Here is a 14293-nt window from a genome sequence, read left to right as displayed (position 1 = left end):
TCTAAGAACTTGCGTTACTAAAGTGCTCTCCAGTACATTAGCTTCTGTGCTAATGACATAATGCAAAATCAAGGCATGAAATTTGTCTTAAAGTTTTGGTTGAAATACCAAATCATGGCTTGTGTGAGCATGATCCTGTCTTTACAGAGGTCTGGCGTGCTGTACGCTTCGCACTTTGTCATAGCCTCGCCCACCTTCCTCGCCGGCACATAATGCTAGTCCGGAGAGACTGGCCATAGGTGCGGCGGATAGCGAGGCGAGAGTTAGTCCGGAGAGGCTAGCCGAGTCTTCGGGGTATAGTTTTGATAGTCCAAGTGCGGGTCATCCTAAGATGCAGAAGACCTATGCACTAATAAAAAGACAGTTTTATTGGCCTAGTTTGTTTAAGAACGTCCATACTTATGTGCTGAAATGCAGTAAGTGCTAAGTCAATAAACAGAATGTCTTAAAGTTGGAGGACTACTCCATCCGCTGGAGATTCCTCAAGGGAAATGGGAAAGCATTTCCATGGATTTCATTACCGGTTTACCCAAGACGAGTCGAGGGAATGACTCGGTGTGGGTAGTAGTGGACAACTAAAATGGCAAAGTTTATTGCCACGAAGAAAATTGTTAAAACGCCAGAGTTGGAAAAACTCTTTATTGAACATCTCTACAAGCTATATGGCCTGCCCGCAGATATAGTGTCAGATAGAGATAGAAAGTTCAACAGTCATTTTTGGAGGGAAATCTTCAAAAAGTTGGATACTACTCTGAGTATGAGTACGGTAGATCATCCGGAGTCTAATGGTCAAACAGAAAGGGTTAACCAAATACTCGAGGATATGTTGCGTTCTTATGTAATAAGAAGCAATCAAATTGGGAAGAATATTTGCCCATATTGGAGTTTACTTATAACAGCTCCAAGCATTCAGCGACTGGATTTACACCATTCATGTCAATGTATGGATTCCAGCCGAGATCTCTGATGGTTGTAGGCCTGGAAAAGGAGAAGATTCAATTTGTCAAGGAGTTCCTTGATAAATGAATGATATGCTCAAAGCTGCACGCGAGAGCATCCGTAGCACACAGGATCGCGCTAACACATTTGCCGATAAAGGACGCAGACAAGTGACCTTTGCAGAAGGTGACTTTGTATTTTTAAAGGTTCCTACGCAGTCAGGAACCATGCAAACGGGAAAGTGTGATAAACTTTCTCCTAGATATTGCAGTCCTTTCAAGGTCCTTAAGAAGATTGGGGACGTAGCATATAAACTTGAGTTACCGGAGAGTTCTCAAGTCCATCCTGTCTTCCATGTCAGTAAACTGAAGAAATCAGTTCACGGGTTAGAGAACGCAGTTTCTCCAGAGATTTTGGTGGACTTGATAGAGCCACCAAAGATACCACATGAACCTGAAAAGATTCTTGAGTATCGTAACAGACAAACCCGACATAAAGTGTACCAGGAGGTACTTGTTAAATGGACAGATAGGGATGAAAAGGTGTCAACCTGGGAACGCCGTAGTGCAATTTCCAAAAGGTTTCCCCAGTTTGTTTTCGAGGACGAAAACTCTTCTTAAGGGGGGGTAATGTCACGTAGGCTGTAATGCCTGACCGACGGCAGACCGGATGGCTATATCCGGGGTTCAGTGGGAGAGAACGCCCATGCGGAGTCATGGGCGGCCAGGCTAGTGTGGACGGCAGGCCACACACTATATAGCCTGGGGGATGAGGGGCAATCCTCATTCTTCCTCTATGGCTGGGTGGTGAGCCAGAGGCCGTCCCCTCTTGTGGTAATGCTCGTAGCGGCGTTACGGGAATGTAACACTTAGGCTAAGGTCCCTTATATCATTTTTAATTGATTCCTAATGCACATTGGAGAATTTATTTTGAACTTCTATTCCAAGGAAATATATTTTAGATATTAGGAAAATTTTTATATCTAAAAATATCTCAATATTGAATTACCTCTCTCTAGAATTTTTCTTCTCTGTAGGTAAAAACAAGGAAAAATAATATTTTCTTGCATTCTGAAATAGGGAATGATTACAGGGGATTAAGGTAAAAGATTTTTCATTATTCATACTAAGGGGGAATCTTACATGGTGGGTACGATGCAGACCCACGTGAAGTGTTCGTAGCAGCACGAACTCTCAAAAGGTATGCTAAATGTAAATACAACTAAATTCAAGTACACATAATATGATAGATCAATCATGCATGGGAATGAGTTCATATATGTTTCCATGCATACCTTGAAAAATAGGCTCTTCACTTTCATGCCTCTTGTTGGGAGGGTACTCAATCTACCATGGGCATCGTACATGCCCCAATCTCACAAACCCTCATCCTTCCATGTACAAAGATACATGCAAGATGGACTCTCCCATGACAACCATTCATTTGTCTCATTCGAGTGTTGTATGAGCTACCCACTCTTAATGACATGCGAGAACCACCTTTGACATGCAATCATCACATAAACTAATTGTTGTAAGAGTAAAAGTGACATAATGCATGTATCTTACACTTAAACTTTACCTGTACACCAAATGGCAAAGTGATTTTTTTAATTTATGGCTATTTTTCCATAGGTTCACCATTCTTCATTGTACGCTCCAAATATGTAAAGGCTTACGCATCCTCATGTCCTTTAAATATGCCTAAGTGACCTTTGTCAATGGCTCACCACCAATGTCTACATCTCGGATAATCTCTAAAGCCCTCGTATAAGCATGGTACCAATTTGTATCCTTCTTCATGTGAGTGCAAAAAGGCATATTATCTATTGGCATTCCCCAACTATCTCGCACTTTTTTAAGCCCTAATAAGATTTGTAAGATCTCCTTTTTCCTAAGTGCAACTCAAATTTTTTTAACATACACTACAACAAACAAAGGTGAAAACAAGGATAAGAAACTATGTGAAAGTATAAGACATATACCTTGTAGGACTAATTGTTGACGCTGTTATACATTGCAAGTTGTCCTTCTTCATCGCCTTGTTATTAATCCAATCAATGTTAAACAAGACTTGAAAGAAACTAGGGCCATTATTTAGATTGGCAATAGCAATGCACTACTAATGAATCTCTACAAGCCAATTATGTAGAATCTTATCCAACCTCTTATCCACATACATAACCGGGAGAGAGCTAATGTTGCTATATATACCTTTTCCATTGCTCTTAAATCAAGCATGTTTTGCTTTTTATATTCTTCATCTCCAAAAGTACTTGTCGATTAAGCACATAAATTTTGGCCACTAAGGCCTCATGAAAATCATCCTTGGTTATGCTTGAAAGCAGAATAAGGTTAGTGAGTCACCTCTACAAGATAATCAACAATTGGTTTAGTGTCCCAAGCAACTAAACACATACCTTAAAGACTAATTGGGCCATCATGCAAGCCGAGCTATTATACTTGACAGGCGCACCTTATCTCTAGAATCATTTATATTTCAATTATTAATAAAGTCTTTGACGGGAGAGCTTCCATTATACTCTCTTTGTTTGCTAATCCAAATTTTTCTGGAACATATAAATCTCTTTACACCTAAGAGTGGAAGGTGCATGAGTCCTCATAGTAATGTTGCATATACAAAAACATACTATATGTTCATATATCCAAGAGTGAAAGGCACACGACTCCTTATAATTGGTGCATAGACAAAACTCTACTATTCGTTTACTCAGCTCTCCAAACCACAATGAGTGCTTACCAATTTACTCTAGTAAGTGCGAGTAACAACTCTCTAAGAGCCACATCCAAAAACTGGCACCTAACTCTTATGTGTCTTGATCTCTCATTTGCATAAGCTGCATACAATCCATTAATGTTGTGAAAAATTTAGGATAAATAGTATCAAGAAATTGTACTCTATAGTTCATAGAGTGAACACTTACCCTGGATGATACGAGACAACCAAACTTTGAGGCGAGCTTTGAGGTGATGATTACCATCCCATACCAAAAATGTTTTTCCTCTCAAATCCGACCACTCATCAGGGAGCTCTTCTTCAACAGATTGTTGATTCTTGTCCACATTGGATCCTCATTGGATCCCACTCCTACATATCATCATGGTTCACTTGAATAAAGCCCTCCCCAATCCTTTTCGAACTAATAAGAAATGGTGCAATAGCCCTATCAAATCTATCCACAAGATTGGTCACATTCACTTGTGCTATCCTAACATCTTCATTCACAACTAAATGACACAATGGAATTAGAGGTGGGTCTCTCTCCCCTTGTAACAACATAGAAATTTGACAAGGAGTCTTGAAGAAGGCCAAGCTACATCTGTGTCACAAGCCCACAAAAGGAATGAGAGGTGCTTGCTCTTAGACTTTGTCTCTTTCATAGTTTGCTGCATTGGTAGCATTTTGTGTTAACTCTAGTGCATCACTTGGCTCCACCATGTCTTCTTGCACTTGAGAAGTGGTAGGGATGATCCCACTTGTGAAGTGTTAGGGATGAGGACTATTGTTGATTCCTCAACCACACTGAGGGCGGCATTCGATGGAGCACGCAATGGCAAGTGCTAGCAAGGGCTGGTTAGTTTAAAGATTTTAGGGTTTAGAGAAAGAAAGAGAAAGGGAAATTTTAATGTCTTAAGTGGATTCTATTCATGGTGCTTTAGGGTAGTTCTCAAGTAAACGCTCTCTCTCTATAGTGCTTTATGGGTAGCTACTATTCATAGTGTTTCAAGGGAACTACATGCACCTCCATATATTATAGCTATGTACGACATTGCTCATGCAACTCCACATGGCAGCTATGTGTGGTGTTGCTCATGCAACTCCACATGGTAGCTATGAGTGGATTTGCTAATCTTGTTATAAGATGTTGCCTGGTGCGACTACGCCATCCTACTCTCTATAGAGTGATAGAGGGGAATTTGAAAGGTTAGGTGGATGCACCATTAAATACCAAGAAAAAGGATACAAACATGGATGAAATTAGTTAGAGATGTTCAAAATCACTTGAAAGCTTAACTTAGGGTTCAAGTATGTAAAACAAGCATAGAGATGTACTATGTTAAATCTAATTTAAAACTAATTTGAACGTAATACAAATATTCCTAGCTAACTAAACCTATTGTGGTCCACAATTTATTGATGTATAACAAAATATCCTTTGTAATAATATGTGTGCTACCTTATGTCCAAGGTTACATATGTATATTTTTTTATATGTGTAAGTTTTGTTTGTGCATATGTTATGCATACATAAGATTTATGATAGTCGTGAGGTGCACAGATTTTTAGGTTCAATCAGTATTTAAGTGTGAATTTACAAAGAGTTAAAGAAATGTCCCATCAAAATATTCCAAAATCCATCAGAGATAGTTTTTCTGACAAGGTCTCACCGAATTCCATCCAATCTAATTGAGCATTATGCATGGGGGAAGTTTAGTTAGGGAGGGCAATCATGACACGTATCTTTATGATTTTTTCCATGCAACAATGTGTGTGGATGATATCTTCTAGTCTAATTAAGTAATACTTGGACTTTGCTTCACTCATTCTACTAGAGCTTTTTGCATGTCTTCCTCGAGAACAGTCATGAATATTAAGCTATGGAAGCTTATCTTGAGTTCTCAGGGTGCACAATAGAGCCATTGAGAGTTCCATTGAGAGAGGGTAAGGTTATCATCTCAAAATAGTTCCTTACAAAGAACATAAATCCATCCAAACCCATATCCGTGGTGGACGAGGCCCCGAGTGTGGATCCCTGCCCCACGCAAGAGACTGATGTTGCTTCCACCGCCAGCACCTTCGGAGGGGGCATCATGGAGGGGACGGGGGTCTCACAGCTGGTATCAGAGCTTTGTTGAAAGCTAATAAAAGGAAAAATGAATTCTTATCAGAAATTTATAATAAAAACTCAGAAAGAGCATTTACGTATTATATTTTCATTCCTTAAGCGTCAGTAATGAAGATTTTTAATCAAAGAATTTGGTTTTATAGATGGAAGTTCCACACTTATCCGGTATTCCCGATCTCACCCAGTCACTCACAGGATATGATTGCTTCACCTTCGAGCTCTACTACGACTCGAACGAGCCGAGCCAGACTCGCAAGCCATTTCGAGGATTTATATTTCCTAGATCCAGCAGAGAGACGGCAGCACCACAAGTGGCACACAGGGCAATATGTCCATGCCTCCTACAATCAGCGCATGATGCTGAGGGAGAATATATTGTTGACCATGGTCCTGTTGAGGTTAAAAGTGATTCATGGTGTCATTCTGTATCAACCCACGCCTCGAGATTTCAGACTTTCCTGCCATATCTATGGACTTCTTAGATGTTTTATCCCAAGTAGTAAGATAGTAGCTCCTTTGGCAGTAAGGGAAAATTTGTATCAGGGCATGTCTGTAGCCCAGTCTGTAGCCCAATATCATTGTCTTATGCATTTTCCGAGGAGGTTTTTGACTTTCCGGAGCCGAGATGCTCTATGTACATATTGCAACCTTTATATGAATAAATAAATGTTTTGCGGAAAATTTCCTGTTATATAAGTGATTGTTTATTATTTGACGAATTGAAGAAACAAGCTCTGTTACTTGGGCATATGTCATAGATCTCCAATAAGATTGTTTACCTTGTTTAAGCAATTATTTTTTGAACCTCTTAAGTCTTAGGATCTCGTTGACAAAATCAAAATCAAAATTTAATACTGTTTCATTTTTAGCAGAATAATGAAGCAAGCAAACCGTGGCCGACAGCCAGATCCTCTCATTGATGAGGAAGAGCTTGACCCCAATGTTTGCAAGGCTCTTCACAGAACTCAGCCACCAGGACCCTTCAAAGGTGAAGGGGAGAACTTGGGCGAGGCTATGGAGAAGTGGGTTGAAGCCATGGAGGAATATTTTGATGTCACCGAATACAACAAGAGGAGCAAAATGGCTCTCGTTACGCTGAAAATTGTGGAAATAGCCAGGGTGGCATGGAGAAACCATTGCGACACCAACCATCTAGATAGGAATACCCAATCTTGGAATGATCTCAAAGCTTATCTAAGGAAGAGATTTTGTCCCCCCGGATTTTTAGAAACCAAGATGAATGAATTCTTAGAGGTAAACCAGGGGAGCAAAACTATTGAAGAATATCATTAGGCATTTGCTCTTCTCCTCAAGTACTCACTACCACTAGACGAAGAGCAACTCATGGCCAGGTTCATTCGGAGAATGAACGAACCTTTAGACACCCTGGTCAAGAATGCCAAGCCAGTTTCCATGGATGAAGCTGTAAGAATGGCGAAAGACTTCGCCAAAGCCTTCATCATTAAAGCCCTGCCAAAGCCAGCTCCCTCATCCTTCAAGAGATTCCAAACACCGGGAAGTTCTTCCAACCTTCTGCCTCCAAAGAGACATCAAGGTCCCAACCAAAATCTGGAGATTGGAAGTTTCAGGAATGAAGGAAGACCTTTTCCTCGAAGCTCTTTCTCAAGAACTCTGGCTCTTTCAAGATTGCAGAGAGGGAAGAGCTTCGAAGTGAGAACAGGTGCTTTGGATGTCAGGGGTTTGGTCACCAGCTCAAGGATGGGCCCATCTCCTTCTGTGGGCCAAGGGAGCCAGGGTCCCAGAATTCAAATACAGACTCCTTCGTATCAGTCCAATCAGGGTCCCCCACGCCAAAATCAGGGCAACCCCAGAAGAGTTCCAGCTCAGCTTATAGCCTCCATGCAAAGCAGTCTCTGAACTCCCTCCCAGAATTGGGGAAACCAAAGAGAGAGAGTTCCACCACTCAGACTGCACAGCAGCTAGAGCCCTCACTATAGCTGAGGAAGTGGAGGAAGAAAAAGGATAGATCTATGCCGCAATTGAGCATCAGAGGAATAATCATCAATTTTCAGTCCTCCAGACTCCAGCAGAGTACCAGGGTAAGCAATTCAAGCTTTTGATTGATTCATGGAGTACTCATTCTTTTATTTCCCCAGGATGTCTGCGTAAGTTAGTCCTAAATCGAAAATCAGGGAAACCTATGCAAGTGCAATTGGCCAGCGGAAAGATTCTTTTCACACACCTTGAGATAGACCTTATTCAATTTAGTCTAGATGGGAACGTAGCAGATTTCCAGTTCAGAGTCCTACCTTTGGGAATCTATGATGGAATCCTTGGAATTCTTATGGATTGGCTCCATAAGAATCAGGCTGACGTTATTGTCACAATGGAACCATCTCTTTCCTTTACCTTCACACGGGAATAAAGTTCAAGGAACTGGAATTTCTAGATCCCCAATACTATAATTAGTCAAGGCTTCTAAATTGTTAAAAGGGCTCAGAAAGAGACAAGTTGTTTATGTCATTAAGATGAATCCGGTAGATATAAAATGCAAGGCTAAAGAACCAGAGTGGTTAAGTGAGTATGCAGATGTGTTCCCAGAAGAGCTGACTGAGATGCCTCCGTCTCACAAAGTAGATCATGAGATCGAGTTAACCCCCGAGCTCAACCAGTAGCCCAGCGTGCATACAAAATGCGATTCCCTGAAGCCATAGAACTTAAGGAGTAGTTAAGACAACTCTTAGAGCAAGGATTCATCAGACGCAGTGTCTCACCTGGGGGTGCGCCCGTTCTCTTTCAAAAGAAGAAAGGCGGAACGTTAAGACTCTGTATTGACTACAGAGGATTGAATCAATTAACAATTAAAAATAAGTATCATATCCTTAGGATTGATGAACTTCTGGATCGGTTAAGTGGGACCCCAATGTTCACAAAGATAGATCTCAAATCCGAGTACTACCAAATTAGAATCAAGGAACAGGACATCCCAAAGACAGCATTCAACACTCGCTATGGGCATTGTGAGTTTACTGTCATGCCATTTGGATTGACTAATGCCCCGACGATGTTTAATCATCTTATGCAGGATATTCTTAGAGAATACTTGGATGATTTTGTTCTTGTCTGCTTTGATGACATCTTGGTATACTCAAAGAATGTTGCAAATCATGAAGATCACATGTGCGCAAGGTCTTGGAAATCCTAAAGAAACACCAACTCTTTACAAAAAAGAGCAAGTGTTCTTTTTCAGTTGACCAAGTGGAATACTTGGGATTCATAGTGTCTAAAATGGGATTTCTCCTGACCCCGCAAAAGATCCAAGTAGTCATAGATTGGTCGGAACCCAAGATGGTAAAGGAAGTCAGAGGATTCCTAGGATTAACCGGATGGTATAGGATCTTTATACCCAGGTATGCTCAGATAGCATCCCCTTTAACTAACCTTCTCAAAAAGAGTACCCTATTTCAGTGGACTGCAATGTGTCACAGTGCCTTTGATAACCTGAAGACAGCCTTAGTAACCAACCCTGTCCTTAAATTGCCAGATTTTACCAAACCTTTTGAGGTAGTTACTGATGCCAGTGGGTTTGCCCTAGGCGTTGCTCTTATGCTTATGCTCTGAAGTTATGGAGACATTATCTTTTGGGACAAAGGTTCACCTTGATGACAGATCATCAAAGTCTGAGGTGGATCTTTACGCAAAGGGATCTCAACATGCGTCAAAGGAGATGGATGCAGACCCTGCAGGAATTCGATTTTGAAATCATCGGCTAGGGAAAGAAAATGTGGTGGCAAATGCACTCAACAGAAAAGCCTCCTTGCTTGCAATTACAGTGGTGTCAAATCCATTAATCAGTGAAGCAAGGGAGAGAATCATGCAGGACAAATTCTTTGCCCCTATTATTACCCTTCTGATGCAGGAAAGTAAGACTCCTCAGGAAATGAGTCGAGTTCTTGGGTATAAATTGGATGAAGGATGCACGTATTATAATAATCGGCTATGCATTCCCAATGATGAGAGAATAAAGGGAAGGATTCTGAGAGAAGCCCATGATAGCCTGATAGCTGGACATCTAGGGTTTATAAAAACCTATATGTCTGTGAAGAAAAGTTTCTTGTGGCCAAAAAGGATGTACTTGATCATGTGCGGCAATGTTTAATGTGTCAGAGAGTCAAGGCAGAGAGAGTCAAGATGCCACGGAAACTGTAGCCTCTAGACATTCCACAGATGAAGTGGGAATGTATCAGTATGGACTTTGTCACTGGATTACCTTCAATGCAATCAGGTTACAACTCCATTTTTGTGGTAGTTGTAACCAAAAATATTTTCTATTATCCCTTAAATTTCCTCTATTTTTGGGAAGCTTGGAGCTTCTCTCTCTCTTCACAACAACTCTTGGAGCTCTCTTCTTCACTTGCTAAACCAATTGATTGGTTGAAGGCTTCACTTCTAGAAAAAGAAGCAAGCTAATCCTTGAGGTAAGAATGAATTTTATTGTTTTTTTTTGTTAATTTTCTCAAATGACCTCTTCTCAACCCCTCTCAAGCTTGGGAAGTTTTCTTATTGATTGTTTTAAATTCAAATCAAGCTTTTCCTAAGAATTTTAATGTGTAATCAAGAAAAAGTTAATCTTTATGCTTATTTAGAATGCTTTCTTATGTATATCTCTCTCTCAAAAAGAATAGTCATTCCTATGGCTAATTCTTTAGCAAAAGAATGCTTCTCATTGATAAATTCTTAATTCAAAACCAAACTCTAAGCTTGCATATCTTATTCTTGTGCATAATGATTCAAGAGGACTTCCTACCATATTCTAGGATTGGGCATCCTATGCAAAATGATTTTCATCATATTCATGTGAAATAAAGTTTTAGTAATTATGCATAAATATTTAATTAAAAGAAAAGATAAATTTTTGGTAAATTTATTTTTATGCGAAAAGAGAAATTTCGATGATAATTGAGATCCAAGTAATTAAATAGTAAAAGAGAAATTTTTGGCATATTTAAAATAATGGATATTTTTATTTAATTTAAAAAAAGAGAAATTTTAGATAAATTTATTTTATGCATAAGAAATTTTTAAATGATAAAAGAGAAATTTCCATGACATTTGAAATTCAATCATTTAAATGCAAAAAGAGAGATTTTAAGCATATTCAAAAAAATGAATATTTGTATTTAATTTAAAACAAAATTCTTATGGTATTTTAATTAGAGAAAGGTTTAAATTAAATTTTTGTGACAAAAGAGAATTTTTCACCATAATTTCACCTAGAAACTTAGGGTTCATCAATTAAATTGGTAGAAAGAATATTCTTAGATATTTTAGGTGGATAAATTATCAAATTGATATTTACCCAAAATAAAGAAGAGTATTTTTATAAAAACCTGATAATCTTATACAAAACCAATTCTTAATCTATTATGGTTAGGGAGGAATGAAATTCATAAAGTTGAAATTTTCCTTACAGTTAAAAGTTCAATAGATTTTTATCTGAAGAAAATCCTTAGGAACCAAAGTTAGAAGTAAACCGAATAATTTTGGTAAGACTACATTTGCGAGAGGGGTGGCCAGTAAACTACTTGTCCATCTCTCGAATTTGAATCAAGCAAAAACCTCATGGTGACACAAAGAATAGACTACCGTTGAATTAGCATAGTTTTTTCTTAGCCGAAATCACCAAGAATCTAGTTGGAAATTCAGTCAAATGATGGGTAGATTACCCTGATGAGAGATCATTGATTCTCATTAAGAAAATCTGGATTAAGGAAAAAGGGTTTTGTGGAACCAATCTCAAATCGAGAATTCTACTTGCATAAAACCTCTGTTTTCTTTTAAAGGACTGTTTTATGCCAGAATGCTGGAGGAAGCATTTGGTATGTGTTTAACTAAGGAGAGACTCGTTGTTTGCAACAGCTATTGCGGGGAGTCGTCGAGAGGGACGTCGCTCACGGCAAAAACTACCGAGGACTTGACCAGCCTCGGTATGGTTAAAATGGTACGCTTCCGGTATGATGGGCGAGGACCAATGAAGCGGTCCCCGAGTGAAGTGCTAGGACACCTAAGTAGTAGGATCCTAGAGGGTTATGACCAGGTGATGCACGGGCTCACAGAGTTACTAGGACATCCATGCGTACGTCAAGGAAGATACGGATGAACTGAAAGAATGACTTTTGTGAATGGAATTTTGATATTGGATCTCGTTGGTTGACCAACTGGTCTTCAACGGAGAGTCCAAATGATATATTTTGTAAAACAATGGACTCAATATTTTGGAGGATTATGATCAGTAATACGATGATTTCATTGAAAGATTGTTTTAAAGACAGCCGAATCTCTTAAAATGGCAATTTCATATTGGGTGTGTAAGTGATATGACTACCTTGAATTTTGCTTGAAATGCCAGCTAGGGGGCCTGGGAACTCTTTTCCTCGGTACCCGGGCAAAACAGAACCAAATGTTTATAAAGGAATCCCACCAATACAATGGTTGGGCAGTTGGCTAACCCATGGGCTGTAGGCTGGATCGGGGGATTTCTGGGATACAAATAGTTAAGATTAAGTTACGTTAGTTAGAATAAGTCCTAAGAAGACCCTTTGTTCTGTGGTGGGAGGGAATCAGCTAGTTGTGCCTCGCTAAAGGAGGAAAAAAGCGGTGATTCTATGGACCAAGTGCAAGTCTCTTCCTTAATCTGACCATGTGACTTTCGGGTTCGGTCGGATCAGTTTGGTTAGTTAAGACTTTGACTCATTAGATCAATTCTCCCGTTAGATGATTTTCTTGGTGGAATCGCCCGTGCCTTCCGGGAGAGGGAAGTTTTTTCGGGTTCGTTTCGGAGGAACCGTCGGGCTAGTCTCTTGTCCAGATATTCGTGGGTGAGGCCTCGAGTGTGGATCCCTACCCCGCGTGAGAGACTGACGCTGCTTCCGCCCGCCAGCGCCTTCGGAGGGGGCATCGCGGAGGGGGCGGGGGTCTCACACACCACCAAATGTGGATAGAGATATAGAACAAAAATTGAAATTAGGCCAAGACTTGTTTGGAGCTGGAGTTGATCGCATGGTGGTGATGGATCATAAGAAGGTGGTGATGGACATGTAAGCATGGATTCTAGTATGCCTGATGATAATGAAGGTAGCTAGCTACCTATAGTGTTCATGATTGTGTTTTCGTAAGACAATTTTGAGATGGCTTGTAGCTAACTCCAATTAATGTTTATATTGGGCTTGAACATTGGAGAAGAAGCTAAAAATGTAGATGATAGGATTTGTTTTCATGGTCACCTCTAGGTTCCTATATAGGTATGTGCGCTTTTGCCGCACAGGTCGTAGCTGGGGACTTGCCAAACACCGTATGCGAGCCACGAATGGCTGCAAGCATACAACCAGGAAGACAAGCTCAAAACAGAATGCAAAAGGTGTGTCACTCACCGCTTAACTGCCGCCCTGAAGGATTCCCGCGTCGCAGCCGTGAAGGAGGAGCCGCCGTCGCGTCGCTCTACCGCCTCGCCGCCGCCGCCGTGCCGCTACACAGTGCACTCGATCGCTCTCTCACTCTCTCTCTCTCTCTCACACACACACGCAGGAGAAGGAAACCAAAGAGATAAGGCAAGAGCACTCTTGTATTCACAACACATGAGAATGAGGATTTTAGGGTTATATTTGACTCTTATAGGTGACTTGGCCGTTCACACTTGGGCGCCCATATATGGACGGCCGACCCTAACCCTTATCCTACTGATATCCAAGGTGCGCCTCTCATCGGCGATCACCCAATCCCTTTATCCTTAACATATGGTGCCGACAAGCCCGGCCCATGACTCAGAATATTTAAATTAATGACGTAAAACATAGTACGTCTCAATGTCCGCCATGGGTTAACATGCCCCCCTTCCTGATGTAGATTCCATCCATGTCCGCCATGGGTTAACATGCCCCCCTTCCTGATGTAGATTCCGTCCTCGGAAGCTATGGTATGGTAAGCTCGATAGGGTTGTTGTGGTAGACCATCTGCAAAACAGGGAAGTAGAGTGAAGGTATACTGGAATTCAAAAGATATAAAGTGTATAAATTCAAGCATGTTAGACCACAATGGATGTTGCTATGAGAACTTAGTTTAAGGGTCACATGAATGAGCTAGTATAGCAAATTAACAGGAGTTTAAAATTATTGAAAGTAAATCAAGAGTTAGCAAGGTGTCAAAGGTTAATCAAGGTTTATAACTGACCTAAGTCAAGGAAAATAACCAAGCTTAATAAATAAACAGATGACCACACTGTGTCTACTCTAAGAACAAGTAGTTACCACGAGCCTAGGGACACAAGAAACATCAGAGTTACAGGAGCCTTTTGCCTTTATTTTTTTATGCACGTGATAATTTTTACACTCAATGGCGACCTTCCTAAGGCAAAACTAACATCGATCCTGGTACCATGTGTAACACAAGGCATTATCCAGGAATCTATTAGCTCACTTTAGGCAAGGCTACCCCCTACCAACCAAGGCATCGGTCTGGAGTAGAATACTC

The sequence above is a fragment of the Cibotium barometz genome, chromosome 37, assembly GCF_041138505.1.
Source record: "Cibotium barometz isolate CiBa-2024 chromosome 37, ASM4113850v1, whole genome shotgun sequence".
In the NCBI taxonomy this organism is placed as follows: Eukaryota; Viridiplantae; Streptophyta; class Polypodiopsida; order Cyatheales; family Cibotiaceae; genus Cibotium; species Cibotium barometz.
The sequence above is the reverse complement of the archived record's forward strand: the minus strand, read 5'-3'. Positions refer to the sequence as shown.